Source organism: Macaca nemestrina, chromosome 11 (genome assembly GCF_043159975.1).
Source record: "Macaca nemestrina isolate mMacNem1 chromosome 11, mMacNem.hap1, whole genome shotgun sequence".
In the NCBI taxonomy this organism is placed as follows: Eukaryota; Metazoa; Chordata; class Mammalia; order Primates; family Cercopithecidae; genus Macaca; species Macaca nemestrina.
Window position 1 is genome coordinate 78,701,922 of NC_092135.1, and position 24,828 is coordinate 78,726,749.

At 36.6% G+C, this 24,828-nt stretch overlaps 1 long non-coding RNA gene across 1 annotated transcript in view; it reads left to right on the top strand.

The window, feature by feature from the left end:
- Window positions 1–24,828, top strand: part of LOC139357165 (uncharacterized) — a 178,207-nt gene that overhangs the window by 83,638 nt on the left and 69,741 nt on the right. Inside the window, exon 3 of the long non-coding RNA XR_011609898.1 lies at window positions 23,365–23,626. This is a non-coding gene — a long non-coding RNA (uncharacterized lncRNA). The remainder of the gene's footprint in view (window positions 1–23,364; window positions 23,627–24,828) is intronic.

Sequence of the window (24,828 nt, forward strand, 5' to 3'; positions counted from 1 at the left end):
ATAAGCAAATGCTTAGAGATTTTGTCACCACTAGGCCTGCCTTACAAGAGACCCTGAAGGAAGCACTAAACATGGAAAGGAACAACCGGTACCAGCTATTACAAAAACATGCCAAAATGTAAAGACCATCGAGGCTAGGTAGAAACTGCATCAACTAACGAGCAAAATAACCAGTTAATATCATAATGGCAGGATCAAGTTCACACATAACAATCTTAACCTTAAATGTAAATGGACTAAATGCTCCAATTAAAAGACATAGACTGGCAAACTGGATAAAGAGTCAAGACCCATCAGTCTGCTGTATTCAGGAGACCCATCTCACACGCAGAGACATACATAGGCTCAAAATAAAGGGATGGAGGAAGATTTACCAAGCAAATGGAGAACAAAAAAAAGCGGGGGTTGCAATACTAGTCTCTGATAAAACAGACTTTAAACCATCAAAGATCCAAAGAGACAAAGAAGGCCATTACATAATGGTAAAGGGATCAATTCAACAGGAAGAGCTAACTATCCTAAATATATATGCACCCAATACAGGAGCACCCAGATTCATAAAGCAAGTCCTTAGAGACTTACAAAGAGACTTAGACTCCCATACAATAATAATGGGAGATTTCAACACTCCACTGTCAACATTAGACAGATCAACGAGACAGAAAGTTAACAAGGATATCCAGGAATTGAACTCATCTCTGCAGCAAGCAGACCTAATAGACATCTATAGAACTCTCCACCCCAAATCAACAGAATATACATTCTTCTCAGCACCACATCGTACTTACTCCAAAATCGACCACGTAATTGGAAGTAAAGCACTCCTCAGCAAATGTACAAGAACAGAAATTATAACAAACTGTCTCTCAGACCACAGTGCAATCAAACTAGAACTCAGGACTAAGAAACTCAATCAAAACCGCTCAACTACATGGAAACTGAACAACCTGCTCCTGAATGACTACTGGGTACATAACGAAATGAAGGCAGAAATAAAGATGTTCTTTGAAACCAATGAGAACAAAGATACAACATACCAGAATCTCTGGGACACATTTAAAGCAGTGTGTAGAGGGAAATTTATAGCACTAAATGCCCACAAGAGAAAGCAGGAAAGATCTAAAATTGACACCCTAACATCGCAATTAAAAGAACTAGAGAAGCAAGAGCAAACACATTTGAAAGCTAGCAGAAGGCTAGAAATAACTAAGATCAGAGCAGAACTGAAGGAGATAGAGACACAAAAAACTCTCCAAAAAATCAATGAATCCAGGAGTTGGTTTTTTGAAAAGATCAACAAAATTGACAGACCACTAGCAAGACTAATAAAGAAGAAAAGAGAGAAGAATCAAATCGATGCAACTAAAAATGATGAAGGGCATATCACCACCGACCCCACAGAAATACAAACTACCATCAGAGAATACTATAAACACCTCTACGCAAATAAACAGGAAAATCTAGAAGAAATGGATAATTTCCTGGACACTTACACTCTTCCAAGACTAAACCAGGAAGAAGTTGAATCCCTGAATAGACCAATAGCAGGCTCTGAAATTGAGGCAATAATTAATAGCCTACCAACCAAAAAAAGTCCAGGACCAGATGGATTCACAGCTGAATTCTACCAGAGGTACAAGGAGGAGTTGGTACCATTCCTTCTGAAACTATTCCAATCAATAGAAAAAGAGGGAATCCTCCCTAACTCATTTTATGAGGCCAACATCATCCTGATACCAAAGCCTGGCAGAGACACAACAAAAAAAGAGAATTTTAGACCAATATCCCTGATGAACATCGATGCAAAAATCCTCAATAAAATACTGGCAAACCAGATTCAGCAACACATCAAAAAGCTTATCCACCATGATCAAGTGGGCTTCATCCCTGGGATGCAAGGCTGGTTCAACATTCGCAAATCAATAAACATAATCCAGCATATAAACAGAACCAAAGACAAGAACCACATGATTATCTCAATTGATGCAGAAAAGGCTTTTGACAAAATTCAACAGCCCTTCATGCTAAAAACGCTCAATAAATTCGGTATTGATGGAACGTACCTCAAAATAATAAGAGCTATTTATGACTAACCCACAGCCAATATCATACTGAATGGGCAAAAACTGGAAAAATTCCCTTTGAAAACTGGCACAAGACAGGGATGCCCTCTCTCACCACTCCTATTCAACATAGTGTTGGAAGTTCTGGCTAGGGCAATCAGGCAAGAGAAAGAAATCAAGGGTATTCAGTTAGGAAAAGAAGAAGTCAAACTGTCCCTGTTTGCAGATGACATGATTGTATATTTAGAAAACCCCATTGTCTCAGCCCAAAATCTCCTTAAGCTGATAAGCAACTTCAGCAAAGTCTCAGGATACAAAATTAATGTGCAAAAATCACAAGCATTCTTATATACCAGTAACAGACAAACAGAGAACCAAATCAGGAATGAACTTCCATTCACAATTGCTTCAAAGAGAATAAAATACCTAGGAATCCAACTTACAAGGGATGTAAAGGACCTCTTCAAGGAGAACTACAAACCACTGCTCAGTGAAATAAAAGAGGACACAAACAAATGGAAGAACATACCATGCTCATGGGTAGGAAGAATCAATATCGTGAAAATGGCCATACTGCCCAAGGTAATTTATAGATTCAATGCCATCCCCATCAAGCTACCAATGAGTTTCTTCACAGAATTGGAAAAAACTGCTTTAAAGTTCATATGGAACCAAAAAAGAGCCCGCATCTCCAAGACAATCCTAAGTCAAAAGAACAAAGCTGGAGGCATCACGCTACCTGACTTCAAACTATACTACAAGGCTACAGTAACCAAAACAGCATGGTACTGGTACCAAAACAGAGATATAGACCAATGGAACAGAACAGAGTCCTCAGAAATAATACCACACTTCTACAGCCATCTGATCTTTGACAAACCTGAGAGAAACAAGAAATGGGGAAAGGATTCCCTATTTAATAAATGGTGCTGGGAAAATTGGCTAGCCATAAGTAGAAAGCTGAAACTGGATCCTTTCCTTACTCCTTATACGAAAATTAATTCAAGATGGATTAGAGACTTAAATGGTAGACCTAATACCATAAAAATCCTAGAGGAAAACCTAGGTAGTACCATTCAGGACATAGGCATGGGCAAAGACTTCATGTCTAAAACACCAAAAGCAACGGCAGCAAAAGCCAAAATTGACAAATGGGATCTCATTAAACTAAAGAGCTTCTGCACAGCAAAAGAAACTACCATCAGAGTGAACAGGCAACCTACAGAATGGGAGAAAATTTTTGCAATCTACTCATCTGACAAAGGGCTAATATCCAGAACCTACAAAGAACTCAAACAAATTTACAAGAAAAAAACAAACAACCCCATCAAAAAGTGGGCAAAGGATATGAACAGACATTTCTCAAAAGAAGACATTCATACAGCCAACAGACACATGAAAAAATGCTCATCATCACTGGCCATCAGAGAAATGCAAATCAAAACCACAATGAGATACCATCTCACACCAGTTAGAATGGCGATCATTAAAAAGTCAGGAAACAACAGGTGCTGGAGAGGATGTGGAGAAATAGGAACACTTTTACACTGTTGGTGGGATTGTAAACTAGTTCAACCATTATGGAAAACAGTATGGCGATTCCTCAAGGATCTAGAACTAGATGTACCATATGACCCAGCCATTATACCATTATACCATTACTGGGTATATACCCAAAGGATTATAAATTATGCTGCTATAAAGACACATGTACACGTATATTTATTGCAGCACTATTCACAATAGCAAAGACTTGGAATCAACCCAAATGTCCATCAGTGACAGATTGGATTAAGAAAATGTGGCACATATACACCATGGAATACTATGCAGCCATCAAAAAGGATGAGTTTGTGTCCTTTGTAGGGACATGGATGCAGCTTGAAACCATCATTCTTAGCAAACTATCACAAGAACAGAAAACCAAACACCGCATGTTCTCACTCATAGGTGGGAACTGAACAATGAGATCACTTGGACTCAGGAAGGGGAACATCACACACAGGGGCCTATCATGGGGAGGGGGGAGGGGGGAGGGATTGCATTGGGAGTTATACCTGATGTAAATGACGAGTTGATGGGTGCAGCACACCAACATGGCACAAGTATACATATGTAACAAACCTGCACGTTATGCACATGTACCCTACAACTTAAAGTATAATAATAATAAATAAATTTTAAAAAAAAAACATAAAAAAATTATTGTGTGATAACTTCATTTTCTCTGATTCTTTTGATGAAAATACAATTCTGAAAGATGACTTTTTCGGTATATTCTGAGATGTTTGACCAAACATTTCCCCTAAATTGGCCTAAAAATCACTTATTTTAAGAATTAGATTATGTTTATGTAATGGATTACATTTATTGATTTGCATATGTTGAACTAGCGTTGCATCCCAGGGATGAAGCTGACTTGATCATGGTGGATAAGCTTTTTGATGTGCTGCTGGATTCAGTGTGCCAGTGTTTTATTGAGGATTTTTGCATTGATGTTCATCAGAAATATCGGCCTAAAGTTCTCTTTTTTTAGTGTGTCTCTGCCAGGTTTTGGTATCAGGATGATGCTGGCTTCATAGAATGAATTAGCGGGGAGTCCCTCATTTTCAATTGTTTGAAATAGGTTTACAAGGAATGGTACCAGCTCCTCTTTGTACCTCTGGTAGAATTCAGCTGTGAATCCGTCTGGTCTTGGGTTATTTTTGTTTGGTAGACTATTAATTACTGCCTCAATTTCAGAACTTGTTATTAGTCTATTCAGGGATTCGACTTCTTCCTGGTTTAGTCTTGGGAGGGTGTATGTGTCCAGGTATTTATCCACTTCTTCTCTGAATAGATGCAGAAAAGTCCTTCGATAAAATTCAACATCCCTTCATGTTAGAACTCTCAATAAACTAGGTATTGATGGAACATATCTCAAAATAATAAGAGCTATTTATGACAAACCCATAGCCAATATCATACTGAATGGGCAAAAGCTGGAGGCATTTCTTTTGAAAACTGGTACAAAACAAGGATGCCCTCTCTCACCACTCCTATTCAACATAATATTGGAAGTTCTGGCCAGGACAATCAGGCAAGAGAAAGAAATAAACTACTTACTGAAATGATCATTTGTCTGAGTAACTCAAATATCTATCAGATCCTGTATTCAAAATAATTTTCCATGTATACAAAGATTCAGTTTTAATCACTAAATAAAATAAGTAAATTTCCACATAGAAAATAATCACTGACAATAATAAGGATTAATGGAGTTGTATTTGGATGGATATTAGTGCAGCAGGAGGAAAGCTCAACCCCTTTCTGAATAGCAGCAGTCATTGGTTCTCTAGTCCTCATCTGTATTTTACTGATTTAAAAACTATTAAATTTTCATCAACCAAGTTATACGTAAATAACAGCAGTAGGTAATACGCTGAATTTTCTCCCTGACTGGGGGGGAAAACATGCAGGAGTTCTTGTGAACACAAAGCTGCCACAGAACAGAAATTCTAATACGTGCGGGTGGTGTAAGATGTTAGCATCTCCCTTTGTATAATTTAATGTCTGTTTTCACAAAAAATAAGACATTATGACAAATGTATAACTCCCTTCGAGTTAAAACCTAAATGCTTCAACCTGAACTTAAAAATTTGTGCTCAGAATTCCTTTTAGAGCTAGAAAATTGAGTCCTGAGCTGTCATTTGTTTCCAAATTGCATTTCAGTTTCCCAGAAGACATCGTAAAAAAGAGGGGGAAAAAAGCAATTTTTCAGAAATCGCGACAGTTTGAATAGATTTGTTTTGCTGTTGTTTAAAATAGAAAGCTCCTTTAAAGCTAACACAAGTGACTCCTGCAGGGAGGACACTGAGGACTGAAAGTTGCCTGTCAGGAGAAGATCTGTATCCTCATCCTTGCATAAAATAGTTCCTTTAGAAGACAAAAGCCTAACATAAAAATATACATGTTTGGGGACAAGGATCACGTTTCCTTCTCAACTTTAGTAATAGAGTTTTATTTCCTCGGTGATTTCAAAACTGTCTCAATGTTTTGATATTTTTTAAGTATATTTGTCATAGATATTTATATATTTATTTTGTTCACTCATGGGGCTTAAGGCTTAGTAAAGGATGAGGTAGGATTTTATTCTTCATTCCACCAAGAATGAGCTAGATATATGGCCTACCCAAAGCAGGGCAGTCAAATTTCCAAAATGCTGCATTAGCAGGCTTCCCACAGGTGCAGGTTGATGATTGCAGGGCCCTTGGGGCAAGCGGCAGAAACGACTGGCTGTCACAAGCAAGCAAGGAAATTACCGGTAGAATAAAAAGTCTGCACATTGGTGGGATGTAGTTCCGGAAAACGTGTGAGACCCAAAGGGATTCTCGAAGTTAGGTATTATGAACATTCTCGCCAAGGCACTAACATTCCACGCAACAGTTGGATGCTCATTACCACGGCACATCACACCTTCATTCAACACTCTACCATCATGAGCTCTGTCTGCCAAGGGCCGGGGAGACAGGAATTTTCCCATTCAGCTTCCATAACAGAAGCAGGGTGCTGAAGGATCCTACCAATACTACACTCAATGTGTTCTTCCTACGGTGGAAAGCAGATAAGAAATGTTGAACAGAAACAAAAAGAAAAAAAGTTCAAAAACATTCCATGGCTTTGTTATTCTCTTTTGTCCTCTATAAGATATCAAATATGAAGACAAGAGCAAAATACATAAAAACCTTCTTTTTGAGGCCCATTTTATTATCTTCCAGAGCCCTAATTTGAATGACTGCAATGCATTTGAATTTTTTAGATAAAAGGCGATTTTCAAAACATCATTTCAGTCAACTAGAATTTCAATAAAATCTTAAACATAATATATTTACACATATTTTATAAATGACAACATGATACTAAACTGCTGGATAAAATTTGAAAGAAACAATGAATGAATCAGATATTCTATTAGAATGGTGTTCATATCTTTGGAAAGAGAATTATTTGAGTATGATATCTTATTTTAGAGAAAACGTGTCATTGAAATAAATATCTGATTCACAGACAAAAAAGTATAGAAACATGAAAAAGATAAAAAGTATGTAACATATACATTATGACACATCACATACCAGTCAAATTTGCCTTATAACCTCTAAAAAAGACAAAAATCTAGTACAGCTGAAGTCCATTGGAATTAACTGTAAAGGAAATAAACCATTAGAAATAACTTTCAAACTTCTCTTTTTTCTTTTCCTCCAACAGATCTATGAGGCTGCTCCAGATGCCTAAGTTTGAAAATCAGCCCAGACCCTCAGTTTTCTCATCTGGTAAATGGAAAAATAATACCCTCAATGGGTTGAGATGACGATTAAATAAAACACCATAAACAAAGCATTTGAAATAACGCCTGGCATATTGTTTATCACCCAGTAAATGTGAGTAATTATTATTACCTAAGTAAGAAATTCACATTCAGTGGACTGCAGTACTTTAAAAATTGCAACATTTTTCACAATTGCTAGACCTTGACTCTTCCTAATTGCTTGTCAAGATGCCCTAGTGAAGAAAATCATTTTAGAGTTTATGTTATACTATCTTTCTAAGCCATGCCAAAAAGCTCTGGTTATACGGAGCTTCTTCAGTTACTTCAAAGTATCTGCCTTAGCCAGCTATTCTGATCAGACTCCAAGTTTAACATATTATGGTTGTTTGAAGTGTTGAATTCAACATTTTTTAAAAGAAATTGGACCTGATCTGCACCTGGCATTATTTATTATTCCAAATTATTTGACTTTCATCCAGTTTCAAGACCTCATCTGTAAAAAGTACTAGCAAGCAGGGAAAAATACATGAAACGAATGCTAGTTATAATAATATGCTTTCTCTTTTCCTGAGCTCTTCTCCCCATCCCCAAAGCATAATGTCCAAGTCGTGTGGGACACAACATCAATCTGATGATTGCTACTCAATGTTATCAAATAGTTTTCAGGAAAGAAAGAATAATACTTTTATAATAACATGACAAAATGTAAGTAAACAGATTTAAGGATGCATCTTTCATGAAAAATAAAATGCCTCATTACCTGAACCCATACCAGATGATCCTGGTTATTAGTCAAATAGAAAACGATCTGTGAACATTAGTAGCCTCTTGTGACCTTGCCAGTAGAAGTTCTAAAATTATTGTACTTTCCTCTCCAACACTCTGAAGCCCACCTCCAGCTTATTATTAGCCTTATTCTGCATGTTCAACCTGTATTTCAGCTATCTCTACAATAATCTTATGATAAATGTGATTAAATCAAAAAATATTAATCATTGCCCCAGACTTGAAAAACATCTATAAGCAATTTTATTTGTGTGTAATAAAATAAAATTGCAGAATCATAGAATGTAGAGTCAAGAACTTGAAAATATTCTAGCTCAACCTCCTACCTAAAGCTGGAAACTTCTGTACAAAGCACTCACAATTTGCAGTATAATTCACTCCATTTCTAAATATCTTTGCTATTGAAATTGTTTGGGTTTAATTAGGTTCCATCTGGACCTTAGGTTCCTGAAACTTCTGGATCTGCCCTATATCTGCTTCACAGAATACATCTAATCCTTTCTTACATGGCACTCTAAAAACATATGAGGACAGTAATAATACCATTCCCCTCCCTCCAAAATATGTTTGAAATACAGACAAACCTCATTTTATCGTGTTTCAGTTTATTGTATTTTGCCTTATAATGCTCTGCAGATGTGTGTTTTTTACAAATTGAAGGTTTATGGCAACCCTGATTGAGCAAGTTTACCAGTGTCATTTTTCCAGCAGCACGTGCTCACTTCTTGTGTCTGTGTCACCTTATGATAATCTTAGCAATATTTCAGTCTTTTTCATTATTATAATAACTGTTGGTGATATGTGATCAGTGATTTAGGATGTTACTATTTTTATTGTTTTGGGGTGCCACGAACTATGCCCATATAAGATGCTCATATTAATAATTTTGTGTGTGTCCTGATTGCTCCACCAACCTGTCACTTCTTCATTTCTCTCCCTCTCCTCAGGCCTCCTAGTCCTTGAGTCACAGCAATATTGAAGTTAGGCCAATCAGTAACCCCACAATGGCCTCTAAGTGTTCCAAAGAAAAGAAAAGTCTCATGTTTCTCACTTTAAGTCAAAAGCTAGAAATGATCACGCTTAGTGAGGAAGGCGTGTCAAAGCCAAGATAGACTAAAAGCTAGGCCTCTTGTGCCAAGTAGTTGGCCAAATTGTGAATGCAAAGGAAAAGTTCTTGAAGGAAATTAAATGTGCTACTTCAGTGAACACATGAATGATAAGAAAGTGAAACAGCCATATTGCTGATATGAAGAAAGTTTAGTGGTCTGGATAGAAGATCAAACCAGCCACAACATGCCCATAAGCAAATCCATAATCCAGAGCAAGACCCTAGCTCCCTTTAATTCTTCTAAGGCTGAGAGAGGGAGGAAGCTGCAGGAAAAAAGTTTGAAGCTAGTAGAGGTTGGTTCGTAAGTTTTTGTTTTTTTTTTTAAAAAAGAAGCTATATACAATTAGTTCAGTCACTGTGAAAGCAGTTTGGAGATGTTTCAAAGAACTTAAAATAGAACTACCATTTGACCCAGTAATCCCATTACTGGGTATGTATCCAAAAAAATCAAATTGTTCTGCCAGAAAGACATGTGAACTCACATGTTCATCGCAGTACTATTCACAATAGCAAAGACATGAAATCTAACTAGATGCTCACCAATGGAGGACTGGATAAAGAAAATGTGGTAGACGTACACCATGGAATACTCTGCAGGCATAAAAAAGAATGAAATCAATGTCCTTCTCTAGAGATCTAGCTAAGATAATTGATAAAGGTAGCTACACTAAACAATAGCCATAGGTAAACCTAACCTATTTTATTGATTCATAATACTAGTACATATTTACGGAACACATGCAATATTTTGTTACACAAATAGAATGTGTAATGATCAAGTCAGGGTATTTAGAATATCCATCATCTCAAATATTTATCATTTCTAAGTGCTGGGAACATTTCAAGTCCTGTCTACAAGCCATTTTGAAATGCATGATACATTGTTGTTAACTATAATCACCCTACTCTACTATTAAACATTAGAACTTATTCATTCTGTCTATCTGTATGTTTGCACCCATTGACCAATCTTTCTTCATGCCTCCTTCCACACACACACCCTTCCCAGCCTCTGGTATCCATCATTCTATTCTCTACCTCTATTAGATAAACTTTCTCAGCTCTCACATGTGAGCAAGAACAGGCAATATTTGTCTTTCAGTGTCTGGCTTATTTCCGTTAGCACAATGACCTCCAGTTCCATCCATGTTGCTGTAAATTACACGATTTTGTTTATTTCTTATTGCTGAGTAGTATTCTATTGTGTATATATACCACATTTTCTTTCTTTATTTATTTACTAACACTAAAGTTGATTCCATATCTTTGCTATTGTGAATGGTGTTGTAATAAACATGGGACTGCATGTATCCCTGTGATACACTGATTTCTTTTCCTTTGGATAAATACCCAGTAGTGGGATTGCTGAATCATATGGTAGTTCTATTTTTTGGTTTTTGAGAAATTTCCACACTGTTTTCCATAGTGACTGTACTAGTTTATATTCCCACAAACAGTGTATGAGTTCCCGTTTCTCTGCATCCTCAATAGCATGTAATATTTTGTCTTCTTAATCATAGCCATTCTAATGGAGGTAAAATGATATCTCATTGTGGTTTTGATCTTGCATTGTCCTGGTGATTACTGATGCTGAGCATGTTTTCACACATCTTTTGGTCATTTGTATGTCTTCTTTTGGGAAATATCTATTCATCTCCTTTGCCAAATTTTTAAAGGGGTTATTTGTTTTGCTTTTTAATGTTGAGCTTTTTGAGTTCTTTAACAGGTTTTCAATGCAGACAAAACAGTTTTATATTGGAAGAAGATGCCCAGCTAAGATTTGCATAGCTAGAGGGAAGTTAATGCCTGGCTTCAAAGGACAAGCTGACTCTCTTGTTAGAGGCTAATGTGGCTGGTAACTTTAAGTTGAAGCCAATATTCATTGGTCATTCTAAAATTCCCAGGGCCATTAAGAATTATGCTAAATCCTGGGCGTGGTGGCACGCACCTGTAGTTCCAGCTACTCAGGAGGCTGAGGCAGGAGAAACACTTAAACTTGGGAGGCAGAGGTTGCAGTGAGCGGAGATTGCTCCACTGAACACCAGCCTGGCGACAGAGCAAGACTCCGTCTCAAATTAAAAAAAAAAAAGAAAAAGAAAGTAATAAAGAATTATGCTAAATCTACTCTGCCTGTGCTCTGTAAGTGGAAAAACAAACTCTGGATGGTAGCACATTTCTTTACAGCATGCTTTACTAAATATTTTATACCCACTGTTGAGATCTACTGCTCAGAAAAAAAAAAAGATCCTTTAAAAATATTCCTGCTCATTGACAATGTAGCTAGTCACACAGGAACTCTGATGAAGATGTATAAGGAGATTAACATTGTTTTTATGACTGGTAAAGCAACATCCATTCTGTAGCTCATGGATCAAGGAGTAATTTTGACTTTTAAGTCTTCCTATTTAAGAAGTGCATTCTGTAAGGCTATAGCTCTCATAGCTCTCATACATAGTGATTGCTCTGACAGATCTGAGCAATCTGAAAACCTTCTGGAAAAAACCTTCACCATTGTGGATGCCATTAAGAATATTTGTGATTCATGGGCAGAGGTCAAAATGTCAATAGTAACAGATGTTTGGAAGAAGTTGTTGACATTCAAGGGTTCAAGACTTCAGTGAAGAAAGGAACTGTAGATTTGGTAGAAATAGTAAGTGAATTAGAAGTAGAACCTGAAGACGTGAATTGCTGCAATTTTATGACAAGAGTTGAACTAATGAGGAGTCGCTTCTTATGGATGAGCAAACAAAGTGATTTCCTGAGATGGAATCTACTTCTGGTGAAGGTGCTCTGAACATTGTTGAAATGACAACAAAAAGTTGAAAATAATCCGTAAATGTAGTTGATAAAATAGAAGCAGGGTTTGAGAGGATTGACTCCAATACTTAAAGTTCTACTGTGGGTTAAATGCTACCAAACGACATTGCATACTACAGAGAAATATTTTATAAAAGGAAGAGTCCATTGATGCAGCAAACTTCATTGATGTCTTATTTTAAGAAATTGTCACAGCCACCCCAACCTTCAGTAACCACCACCTTGATCAGTCAGCAGCCATCAACATCTCAGCAAGATCCTCCACCAGCAAAATGATTACAACTCACTGAAAGCTTAGATGATTGTTACTATTTTTTAACAATAAGATATTTTAAGATTAAGGTATGTACTTTTTTTAGACATAATGTTATTGCACACTTAATACTCTACAGTATAGTGGAGTGCACTGGGAAGGCAAACAATGTATGTGACCTACCTTATTGTGATATTCACTTTATTGTGGTAGTCTAGAACCAAACCCACAATATCTCTGATGTATTCCTGTATTGAATTTATTATTTTTAAAAAGAAATAGGGGCCGGGTGTGGTGGCTCATGCCTGTAATCCCAGCACTTTGGGAGGCCGAGAAGGGTGGATCACTTGATGTCAGGAGTTTGAGACTAGCCTTGCCAACATGGCAGAACCCCATCTCTGCTAAAAATACAAAAATCAGCCAGGCATGGTGGCAAGCACCTGTAATCCCAGCTACTCAGGAGGTTGAGGTAGGAGGATCACTTGAACCTGGGAGGTGGAGGTTGCAGTGAGTCGAGATCACGTCACTGCACTCCAGCCTGGGAGACAGAGCAAGACTCCATCACAAAAAAAAAAAAAAAAAAAAAAAAAGGAAAAGGAAAGAAATGGGACTCAGTCTGCACCTCTAAGTTTCCAATTCTATAGTCTAAGCATTTTCAGCTCCTCTCATTGGTGGGTGATTCATTCAAAATTGAGGAGTTATCCTTAGCCTCTCATTTAAGAAATAGAGGTATGAAAATCAAATCCACTGGGGCTTTCTCTCTCTTTGATTTTCAGGATTTAGCAATGCTGGAGCCTATATTGGGTTGAACGGTGGCCTCCAAAGCAACATGTCTACATCCTAACCCCCGGAATCTGTGACTGTGACATTCTTTGGAAAAAAAAAAAATAGTCTTTGTTGATGTAATTGAGAGTATCGAGTTGAAATCAGCCAGATTTAAGGTAGGCCCTCAATCCAATAGTAAGTATCCTTACAAGAGACACATGAAGAAAAGAGAAGACACAGAAAAGGTCATATGAAGAAGCAGAAATTGGAGTTATGATGCCACAAACCAAGGAAAACATGGAGCTACCAAAGGCTAGAAGAGGCAAAAAATGATATTTTCCTAGAACTTTCAGAGGGAGCGCAGTTTTATTTTGGACTTCGAGGCTCCAGAACTGTGAGAGCGATGATTTAATATGGCAGTCCTAGGAAACTGATACAGAGCTCTCTAACATACTGAATTCCCAACTCTAGTAAGCAGAGCAGCTTCCAGGTAGTAACCTGCTCTTCCTTTGTCTCAGAATGCGTTTACCTTCATCTTTCCCTGGTTTGCATTGATAACTGACATATTCATGACAGGTTCTTTCTTTGGACAGGTTCTCACTCTGTGATCCAGGCAAAAGTGCAGTGATACAATCATAGCTCACTGCAGTCTTGAATTCCTGAGCTCAAGTGATCCTTCTAACTCAGCCTCCTAAGTAGCTGGCACTACTGGTGCATGCCACTATGCCTGGCTAATTTTTAAAAAAAAAAAATTGTAGAGACAGGGTTTTACTATGTTGCCCAGGCTGGTCTCAAACTCCTGGCCTCAAGCAGTCCTCCCACCTTGGCCTCCCAAAGTGCTGAGATTACAGGTGTGAGCCACTGGGCCCAGTCTTCAATCTCATTTTTAATTCTTACTCTGAGGGAAGATTCAAGAGATTACCCTGGACTCCAGATGCTGACTAAGGGTCAGATAGATCTGGAAAATCATAGGTACAAGCTCTTTCTGCCATAAAATGCTAAACACTCATGAACTAAAGATACCATGAGAAATCAAAGTTAAAACAGGAGTAAATGTCACATTGAAGGTTCACTTCTTCCATCTCTCTTTATTATACTCCTCCTACTAGTCATGAAATATAGGTTCTTAGAGAGGAAAATTATGAAATTGTGCAAAGGAGAAAAAAAATGTGTACCGACAGACACACAAACAAACACAATTTTATATACAATTTTATGGGTAAATCATGTTGCCTCTTAAGGGACAATAGCCCTGTATTAGCTTGCTAGGTCTACCATAACTAAGCACCACAAACTGGGTGACTTTAACAACAGAAATATATTGTCTCACAGTTCTGGACATTATAAGTCCAAGATCAAGTGGTCAGTATGGTGGGTTCCTTAAAAGGCTGTGAGGATGAATCTGTTCCATGCCTTTCCCCTAGCTTCTGATAGTTAGTTAGCAATCCTCGGCATTCCTTGACATGCTGAAGCATCACCCCAATCTCTGCCTTCAGCTTCAAGTGGAATTCTCCTTGTGTCTGTCTCCAAATGTCCCCTTCTTGTAGGATTACCAGTCAAAATGGATTAGAGGTCCATCCTGCTTCAGTATGACCTCATCTTAACCAATCATATCTATAATGACCCTATTTCTAAATAAGGTCATATGATGAAGTACTGTAATTTAGTTAATATAGTGCCAAAGTTACGTTCCTGTCCTTTATAATTGTACTGTGATAAGGTAAGATGTTAACATTAGAGGAAGGATGGATTAGAATTACAAACACCTTCTTTGATCTGTTTTTGCACCTTTTCTGTAAATCTAAAATGTATTCATAATAATAATTTTAAAATAGACATTAGGAAAGGTACTTCCAACACAGCATAGACAGCTTTGTTCAAATCCTAGAGTCATCACTTACTAGCTGTATGATTCTGAAAAAGTTACTTAACCTCAGGCTGGGTGCAGCAGCTCACGCCTGTTAATCCCAGCACTTTGGGATGCTGAGGCGGGCGGATCACCTGAGGTTGGGAGTTCGAGACCAGCCTGACCAACATGGAGAAACCCCATCTCTACGAAAAAGATTAGCCAGGCATGGTGGCACATGCCTGTAATCCCAGCTACTCGGGAGGCTGAGGCGGGAGAATCGCTTGAACCCAGGAGGCAGAGGTTGCCATGAGCCGAGATCGGCTGTTGCACTCCAGCCTGGGCAACGAGAGCAAAACTTTCTCAAAAAAGAAAAAGAAAAGAAAAGGAAAAAAAAGTTACTTAACCTCTCTGATATTCATAGTCCTCATATGTAAGTTGACAATACTAACAGCATTTTCTTCATACAGTTGATATTATATTAAATGAGTTAATATTAGAAAAATGCCTGTCACACAATCAGCATTGAAGAAGTAATAGATAAACTATTATTAAGAAGTTTTCACTGATTAAGAATGAAATTAGGTAAAGTTGCTGTTGGTTAATAAAATATCCAGAGTCTCTGAAGAGAGAAAAAAGCAAGGAGAAATAGATCATTGAATCAAAGATCAACTTTGGACAAAATACAGTTTTCCACTTAAGACTAAAGGAAAGAAGGTAGAGTGAATGTCTAATAATGTCTATTAGTGGAAAAAGGAAGTTGGACTTTCTTATCTGAGATGCTTTAATTTTTTTTATAAAGTGAAAGTAGGGATCTTGGCTAAAAATGAGTTGAAGGAAGGAGTTAAAGCAGGTGGTCTGTGTGTGTTTGTAGATAGGTCAGAAGAACCTTTTGGAGAAGAAGAGTTCTGATGATTCTTTTAGACATGTTGATAGTTGAACTCCTTGTAAATAGACTGATGATATTTACTAGAAGGAAAGTTCTTATTTATGGAATTCTCTTAGGAGGATGTTCCTCATTTAGGTTTGCTTATGACAAACAAATATAGGAGCTATGAATTTATGGGGCATGGCACTCTGGAAAATGTCATACAAGCTAGGTGACTAATTTGAGGTATAAAATGGAGATATTGTATAACCTAAATGTTCCCTGCTATGTAAAGTAGTAACCCATGAGCACTTCTTTGTAGACCTCATCCATTACGCTGAACCACACACTGTGCATGTCTAACGCAGGAACAATGAACTTTGAGAGCCATGCAGATGTCTCAGACCATTCCATGCTTCATCTGTGCTTCTTGATTGCTTTTATTCTTGAAATTAGTACAAGAAGGTCTCTCATTTATGTGAGTTGAATTGACAATCCAATCCTTTGGGTTAGCTGATTAAGTAGGTAATGGTGCAGCAGGAAGTTTGAGGAAATTCAATTTAGAATTGAGAAGGCAGCTGATAAAGGACACATAGCTAGGCAGTGTTGGAGATCAGAAGGAACTAGAGAAAATGAATGGGTATGGCATCAATACTCATGAGCATGCCATTCCTCCAGCAGTGCTTGGCAACTCAGGTTGAGGAACAGAGAAGGTGGATGTCTTAGCTAATGGAATTGGATGCTTTCTAAATGTCAGTGGCTGTCGAAACTGTAGAATAAAGGAATTGAGAGCAGTGGCAAAAGAAAAGAGAGAGAAAGAGAAAAGGGTTGAAATGAGATATGGGCAAGATTGAACATGGAAAGTAGTAAAAGCATAAGAGCTATATAGCATAGGCTATGAAGAAACAAGACCTGAATTTAAATTATGTCCTCCACTTCTCTTGAACAATTTATTTAACCTCTCTATGCTTCAATTTCCACGTATGTGAAATGGGATAATAATTCCTACTTCACATCAAATGGCTTAAATCATTTCATGTAGAGCACTTGGGCAAGCTAAGTGCACAATAAATTGTAATCTTATTGAATAAATTGGTTTAAGGAAAATAAAAAGGTTAAGAACGCCAAGGTCTTGATGAAGTGAAGGCCTTGTTTAAGCAGAAATAAAGAAGTGGAAAGATTTAAATGAATATGAAGTTAGTCAGAGGATGGAATATTAGAGTTGATAGTTTTAAGGATGAAAGAGTTCCAGGGTATAAAAGCGCCCAGGATTGGAACCAAGGTTCATGGCTAGTTAACGTATATGAGTCTGATGGTCACTGTCGTTGATAAAATCCTGGAGCCATGAGGCTGCTCGGACAGATCCCAAAAGAAGAGACAGTGTTAACATGTTTACTTTTCACTGATATAATCATCATCATAAAGATACATCTTAAAACTCTTATAAACTCTTAAATTAAACCTTGAAATTTGTGTTAAAAATAGGTTGATTTGATTTTATTATTTCCTATGCAATGAAAACATTCTGAGGAAAAGGGTGTTTCTCTGTTAACCCCAGTGGATCCGTTTGCACTGTTTACCCATGAACAACACACAATTAAGGTCAATTAAGCAATGAGACAAGAAACACTATTTAATGTAATGGCAGTTTTCGTTTAAATTATATTATAAACAATACTCCATTTGGCTAATTTACAAGATCAAAGCATAATTACTCTACCATAGTTTCTGGAAGACAAATTAGTTTAAATCACTACCAGATTTGCAAAATTAGTTATGTAATATAGCATTTCAGCAGAATAAATGATTTAAACTAACTTGTTGAAATTAAAGTGGTGCACTTGAGAATAATTCAGAGATGTTTAATCAAAGGAAAATATGTAAAGATAGGAAATAGGCAAGGTTTAAAATACACTAGTATCAATGTGAATAAAATTTACCCAAATCTTCTGTATTTTAGTAATGTAATTAGTTCAGAATATATATAGTAACTAATAATTGGGAAAAATAATTAGAACATTTAGAATCTGCAAAATGATGACCAATGCTCTTGAACACAATTATAAGGAATTACAAATGGGAAGGTAAAACTATAATTCTAAATATTATAACCACATAATATCCATATAATTTGTTTTAAGTATTAATAGTCTATTCAGAAGAATATATCTATTGTAAATATGATAGAACATTATTACATTATATTAACAAAAAATTTTCTTTTTAAAATTTGGTTTATTTTGCAAAATGCCAAGCATGCAAATATTTAGACATTAATTTTTTCTCATTCTAGTTTCTGGTTTTATGGCTAAATTTTTCTAGTTTCACATAATATTATATATTTTTATTATATTATTTATTATATTTCATTATTTTATTACAATGATAATATCATTTTAAAAATTAATGTATTATATACACACAGTAATGTAATATAATGTATTAGGGTTTCACATTTATAAAATCATAGTCAATGGATTTTACCACAGGTTTTTATCAAATTCATTTATTCTTTCCACATGAAGAAAGGAGTGGTTTGACAGCTATTTCTACTACCATTGTAGAGCAGTGACCAGCATTATTTCTGAAGTTACACTGCAGATAATGTTTCTATTATTTAAACTTGTTAAAAAATTAATAACTATTACATAATATTCATCTTAAAGGTTGAAATACACTTCACCTTTTTTCTTGGTTCTCTCACATTTGTCCCTTTAATGAAGAATTTGACCAAGGAAGACCCTATCCTCTGACCTCTTCTATTTTCTCTCCTCTAAAAAAATTATTGCATACAAAGTAATGTATGCTTATTCTAACTAGTTGTGATGGATAACTTGATGTGTCAACTTGATTGAGTTATGGGATGCCCAGATAGTTCATAAAACAGTATTTCTGGGTGTATCTATATGCTTTTCAGAAAAAAAGATTAGCCTTTGAATCAGTGGACTCACCAGTGTGGGCTGGAATCATCCAATCAGTTGAGAGTTCAAATGGAACAAAAAGCCAAAGGAAGGGCAAATTATCTCTCTCTTTTTGAGCTGTCACATCCATCTTTTTCTGCCCTTGGACATCGGAGGAGGGCCCAGTGCACCCGGTTTTCTAGCTCTCAAACTTGCAAAAAGTATCTCGTAGGACCTCCCGGCCTCCATAATCATGTGAGCCAGTTCTCGTAACAAGTTCCCTCTTACATCTATATACATAAAATCTATCTATATCCCCTCTTTATGTCTCGCAGGAGAACTCTCATAATATATTAATCAAATATTACAAAAAACTTACGATGAAAAGCAACACTATCCCTCTACTTTGTTCCCTATCTCACATCTATTCCCCCAAACAACCTTTTAAACATTCTGTTTCAATAACTCTGAATAATATACTTCTATATACCTTAGATTATTGATTTAACAGAGATTTGCCATATTTATTCTTTTTTTCCACCTTTACTTTCTTTTCTTAATGTTTATAATTAGATCATTATCTTAAATTCTCCTATTGCTTACATTTGTCACTTTAAATAATCTCTTTAACCTCTGTTTCCTGTTCTGTGAATTTTAGGTAGGATCCCTTAACTCTACACTTTAAAAATTAAGATATGGTAGAATGTTTTTGGCAAGAAAAAATAAAAAAGAAGAAAAACTTAGGCTATTTGGCTCCTTACTCTTCCTTCAACTTTTCTTCCATACCAGTGTCCTTTCCACATCCCACCATCTACCACCTACTTTTTCCTTTTATATTTCCAAAGTTGTTAACATTTACCTCCGTGCAATCATGACCCAGGTTTCTGTGCTTTTTCACAGATTGACTCTAAATATAATGACCCAGAAACAGCATTTACATTATCCTTATTGTGTAAATATTCTTTAAAGTTGGACCAAGTACTATATTAAGATTGCATTACTTTTTTCTGTGGACCAAACACAACCTCTAGGGTCACTCAAAAGAGATTGTGATGGCTTTGTAATGTGTTAGTGCGTTATGTTACCAGCTAGGCTGACCTATGTGTTCTGCAATTCCTCTCCCTGTATGATTCATATTAGATTAGGCCACAAGAGACATTTTGGGTCAGATTTTGAAGGCAGAAATGAAAAAGTGGTTATATTGTTTGTATGCGCAGAAGATCAAGGTAGAGGCAACAGGAGGTTTTAGCTCTCACATATTTTCTTATTTAGTGGCTCACATTGTTCGGTAGGAGCAGAAGTCCAGCCTGCAGCTGCTCCATCTTCCCCTGGGTCTTTCTGTTTCTTCTTGTTTCAGTTTCTTCTATGCCAGGTGTGCGCTTAGCTCCGTGACAAAAGGTGACAGCTTATTCTGCAGAACACACACATCATCAAAGTGGGAGGTGGTGAGACTGGCACACTTCCAGTCTGTCCTAGCAGATTTCAGCTCACACTGATGAGTTCCAGCATGCTTATACCGCTATTTTACATGTCTTCCCCTCTCCATTGTCTATCTGCAGACTTCTCCAGCATCAGATGCCAGATGTCTCATGGAAACTAAATAACTTCTACAATTGTGTGTGTATTTACATAACTGATACAAATATTGGTTCTAACATCAATTTCAAGTTGATTTTTTAACATTCTACAATTGCTTAAAATTGTGTCACATCTTAGTTTGCTTCATATTTTTTACTGACATTTCTAATTATATTTCTTGGTTCCTTGAATTTGTGACTTTATCATACTCATATTCTTCCTCCTTCTTAATCATACTGTCCATAGAGTTCCTTCCCCCATGCCTTTCTCCCAATCCCAGAGATCAATTTATTTATTTCCTTCAATCTAGGACTATGCAAATAATTCTGGGATTTATTTGACTTATTTACCAGTTAGACACACTGTTTCCGAAATTCCATATAACCTTTGTGCACTCTCCTGTTTTGCTTGAATATATCCTGTTAGTCACAAAGGAAAGTTGATGAAGAATAAATATTTTGAATTCTGCATGATTAAAAATGTCTTCAAACAATCATCACATATGGTTGATGATCTGAGCATAAAACATTTTGTCTCATAAATTTGAAAAATATTTTTATAGAAGTTTTTAGTGTCTTCTCCTTGGTGATCTGTAAAACGTTACAAGAATATTCCTTTGTGGGGATCTTTTTGTAGCCCCAGACTCCAGGTAGATCCAGATCCGTTTAATCTGAAGACTCATGTCCTTTTCAGTTTTAAATAATTTCCTTCTATCCATCTTTAATAATACTTCCTCTTCCATCTCCACCACCCCATCCTAACCCCAAGCACACACTATTTTTTGTTCTGTCTTTCTAAGACTCTTACTAATCAAAATTTGGACATTCCATATTTGAACCCTATGCCTCATCTTCTTTCTAACATTTCCATTACTTTCTCATTTTGGTCTACTTTCTGGGAGATTATTATTTTTTATCTCAATGGTTATATTTTAATCTGTAGGAGCTCTCTTTTATTGTCTAATAGTTTCCTTTGCATTACTTTCCTGTTCATGGGTTAAGATTAATAAAAAAGACTAATATCCTCTTTAAATTTCTATGAATATATTAAATATTTAAGATACAATGGAAAGGACACTGGCCTTCAGTTAGATATCTGGACCTTGATTATTTTACGTGCCCAACAAGGATAATATTTACTATTCCACAGGATTATTATGAATATTAAATGAGATAATATATTTTAAGAGCCTTGTAAATTATAAAATATGTAAGTAAAACATAAGAAAGATATTTAAATTATTATATATCCCTGTTTGACAATGTTTCTGAGCATGGCAATTAAATGCTTTTATGAACCTACGTTTAGTTATTCCCTTCTATAATGTTCCATATACATAAAATTCCAGCCACATCATACAGTGAAACTTTTGGAGTTATTTTTCTGAATCCTTTGCTGTCATTCCTCCAGGCCTTGCTTTTGTTAATGGAGTAGACACTGTCATTTATCCCCAATATTCATTTTCCACATCTTCAGCAATAAAATCCTGTTTTTAGCAAAACACATCATTTCCCCACTTCTCCACTTCTCTTGAGGTTGCTTCCAGAAATAAACAGAATCAGCGTACACAACTTTCGGTAAGTGTTTGGAAATAAAGAGGGCATGCTCTTCTTCCCTACTATCCCTTTCCTTTCTGCGGGCTGGAATGCAGATATGATGAATGGAAATCATGTGGCCGTCTTAGAGCCTGAGCTGGAAACCGCGTATGGAAGGTGGTGGAGAAACAACATGGAGGGAACACCCTGGGCTTCTACCTCTGAGTACAGTACCTATGCTAGACTAACTATACCTGGACTTCTTTTATGGGAGCAAGAGACAGCTTCCTCGCTTGTCAGAACAATGCAACTTGTGGTTTTCTACTACTCCATGATGATCCTAATCCTAATTAATATGCTGTTATAGTTTCTTAGCCTTTTGGTTAAGATCAGATATACTAAGACACTCCCTATCAGGACATGACACTCTTTACTCATCCTTTATAAGCCAATGAAAGCATCGCCCTCTCTAGTAAGTCCTGCCTAATGAGGCCTCCTCAATAGGACTGAATGTCTTTATTCTATATTTTTCATGAGACAAGGGATCCTGTTTATTTTATTCACTAGTGTGTGCCTAGTGCCTAGAACAATGTGTGGGCCATATTAAGCAGTTTTTTTGTTTGTTTGTTTGTTTTGTTCTGTTTTTTTGAGACAGAGTCTCGCTATGTCGCCCAGCCTGGAGGGCAGTGGTGCAGTCTCGGCTCACTGAAAGCTCACACCATTCTCCTGCCTCAGCCTCCCGAGTAGCTGCGACTACAGGCGCCCGCCACCACCCCCGGCTAATTTTTTGTATTTTTAGTAGAGACGGGGTTTCACTGCGTTAGCCAGGATGGTCTCGATCTCCTGACCTCGTGATCCACCCGTCTCGGCCTCCCAAAGTGCTGGAGTGAGCCACTGCGCCCGCCGTTAAGCAGTTTTTAAATAGTTGTTAAGTATTCATAACTCTATAACCCTTAGGATTTTGTGGTTACTTCAGCTAAAACATAGATGCTTTTCCCAAGCCTCTCTCCCTACTCAAATTGTAACCTCACTAGCGGGTAAAACCGTGTATGTCTATCACTTCCTTTGCTCTTTATATATGGCACATGACTGACAGTACTGACAAATCGAATACTTTAAATGAGAATAAGTGTAATATAAAAATTTAAATTTTAAATAAAATTTACATAAAAGTATTACAATTTAAGATGAACTACATCAGCGCTTTTTCATTAAAAAACAGTGTTTTCTCTCTCCTGATTATAATGAGACAATTTAGTCGCTGCTTTTATCAAACATAATAGAGCAAACCACAATCTGACTTGCAGCAATTCACTGGACTTCCAAATTTCTCAGTTTTGTCATTAATAATATGAGGTTCTTATCCACCACATTTGGCATCTTGGACTGTGCTTGATTAACACTTGTTCTCAGTAAGTGGTAGCTGAAATTCTTATAGTGACTAGGAAAAAACATTATATTTAGAATTGAATGATTTAAAGTTTTATATACATTCATTTATTCAATAGCTATTTGCTTGATCCTTACAATGTAACAGCAATCTAGATGCTGGGGACACAAGGTCCACCTTCTAGGAATATAGCCATGACACCAGAAATCACAAAGGTGATGAGAGTGACTGGGGAAGAAGTGCAAGATGCTTCACTTGTAAATGAAGACACAGCTTCCCAGGCTTCAGATACCACTTGCCCGAAGAAGCTGAAGATCTACAGATAAGTGGAGTTTACCAATGACGAGGAGCGGGATGGAGAAAGGAGGTAGGGAGAGTCATCCAAGGTACATGAGCAGCATGTTCAAAGGCAAGAAGTGAGACAATGGTGAGGTGGTGAAACTCAACAAGTCGGCCATGGCTGGGGGGCGAGAGTGAAGGAGGGTGGTGGGAAATAAAGTTGCTGAGATAGGGAGAAGTCAGATGATGCAGCTTTTGCAGGGCATGGTACAGATTTGGGAAAATATTGTAAGGTTTTGGGAGAGTATGGGGGATTTATGGGTCAGGTTTACAATACAAATATTGTTCTAAAAATATTAGGCCTCCCGAGGCACTCAAGTCCTTTACCTTTCAGTTTCTACTCACCCTTTGGGATGCAGCTCAAATGACATTTCCTCGGGGGTGCTCCCTGATACCCAGATTATGCACCCTGTGATTCTCCTTCAGAGTATCACAAATAGAATAAAATCATTAATAATAGAAAAAATATCCTGTACATAAATAGGCTACTTTAAAATGAAATCATTTCACATGTATTATATTTTCTATTTAAATAAATTTTACCATGAAATTTTTGAAACATATTAACCTCTTAACTCTATGTTTAGTTAAGCAAGTCCAAGTCTTTTAATATTTTATTTTGTTGTAATCAATACTTGTAAATATATGTGGATATATAAAATGCACATAAATGACATAATTTTAAATGTAAAAGACCAATGTGTATATGTTTTTAACACATATTTTTAGGGTAATAGGTACTAGCATTATTTTAAATTATAACTTGTTCTATTTGAAGCAAGGAATTGAATACACATATAAATCATTTATTTAATAATGTACGTTTCAAATATGAAATTTAATCAACATTTTTAAGAATAAAAATAGTTTATTGAGTTTTTCCACTTAAAATTATAGTAGTCATGCAAAAATCCATGGATTCCCTTCTCTGGTTATCAAATCCAGCATTTCTTTCAAATATTGACCAATCTATTGTGAACAACATGTTTATCCCATATATAAGGCAAACCAATTGATTTTTTCTTTTAGCAACAAAGTCAGGTCATGGGAAAAATAAAATAAAATAAAAAGCCTGACATATTAATCCTAAAATGGCAAAGCGTGTGTAAATGTAAAGTAAAAAGTTATGTAAATGAAGGAGGTTAAGACCTAAAAGGTTATGACACAGTTGGATCATTCTCATTACAGAAACATTAACATAGATGAGTACAATCTGCGGGCCAGCTAAATCTAAATTGCACGACTGCACCCAAGGGAACTGAAACAATTTCC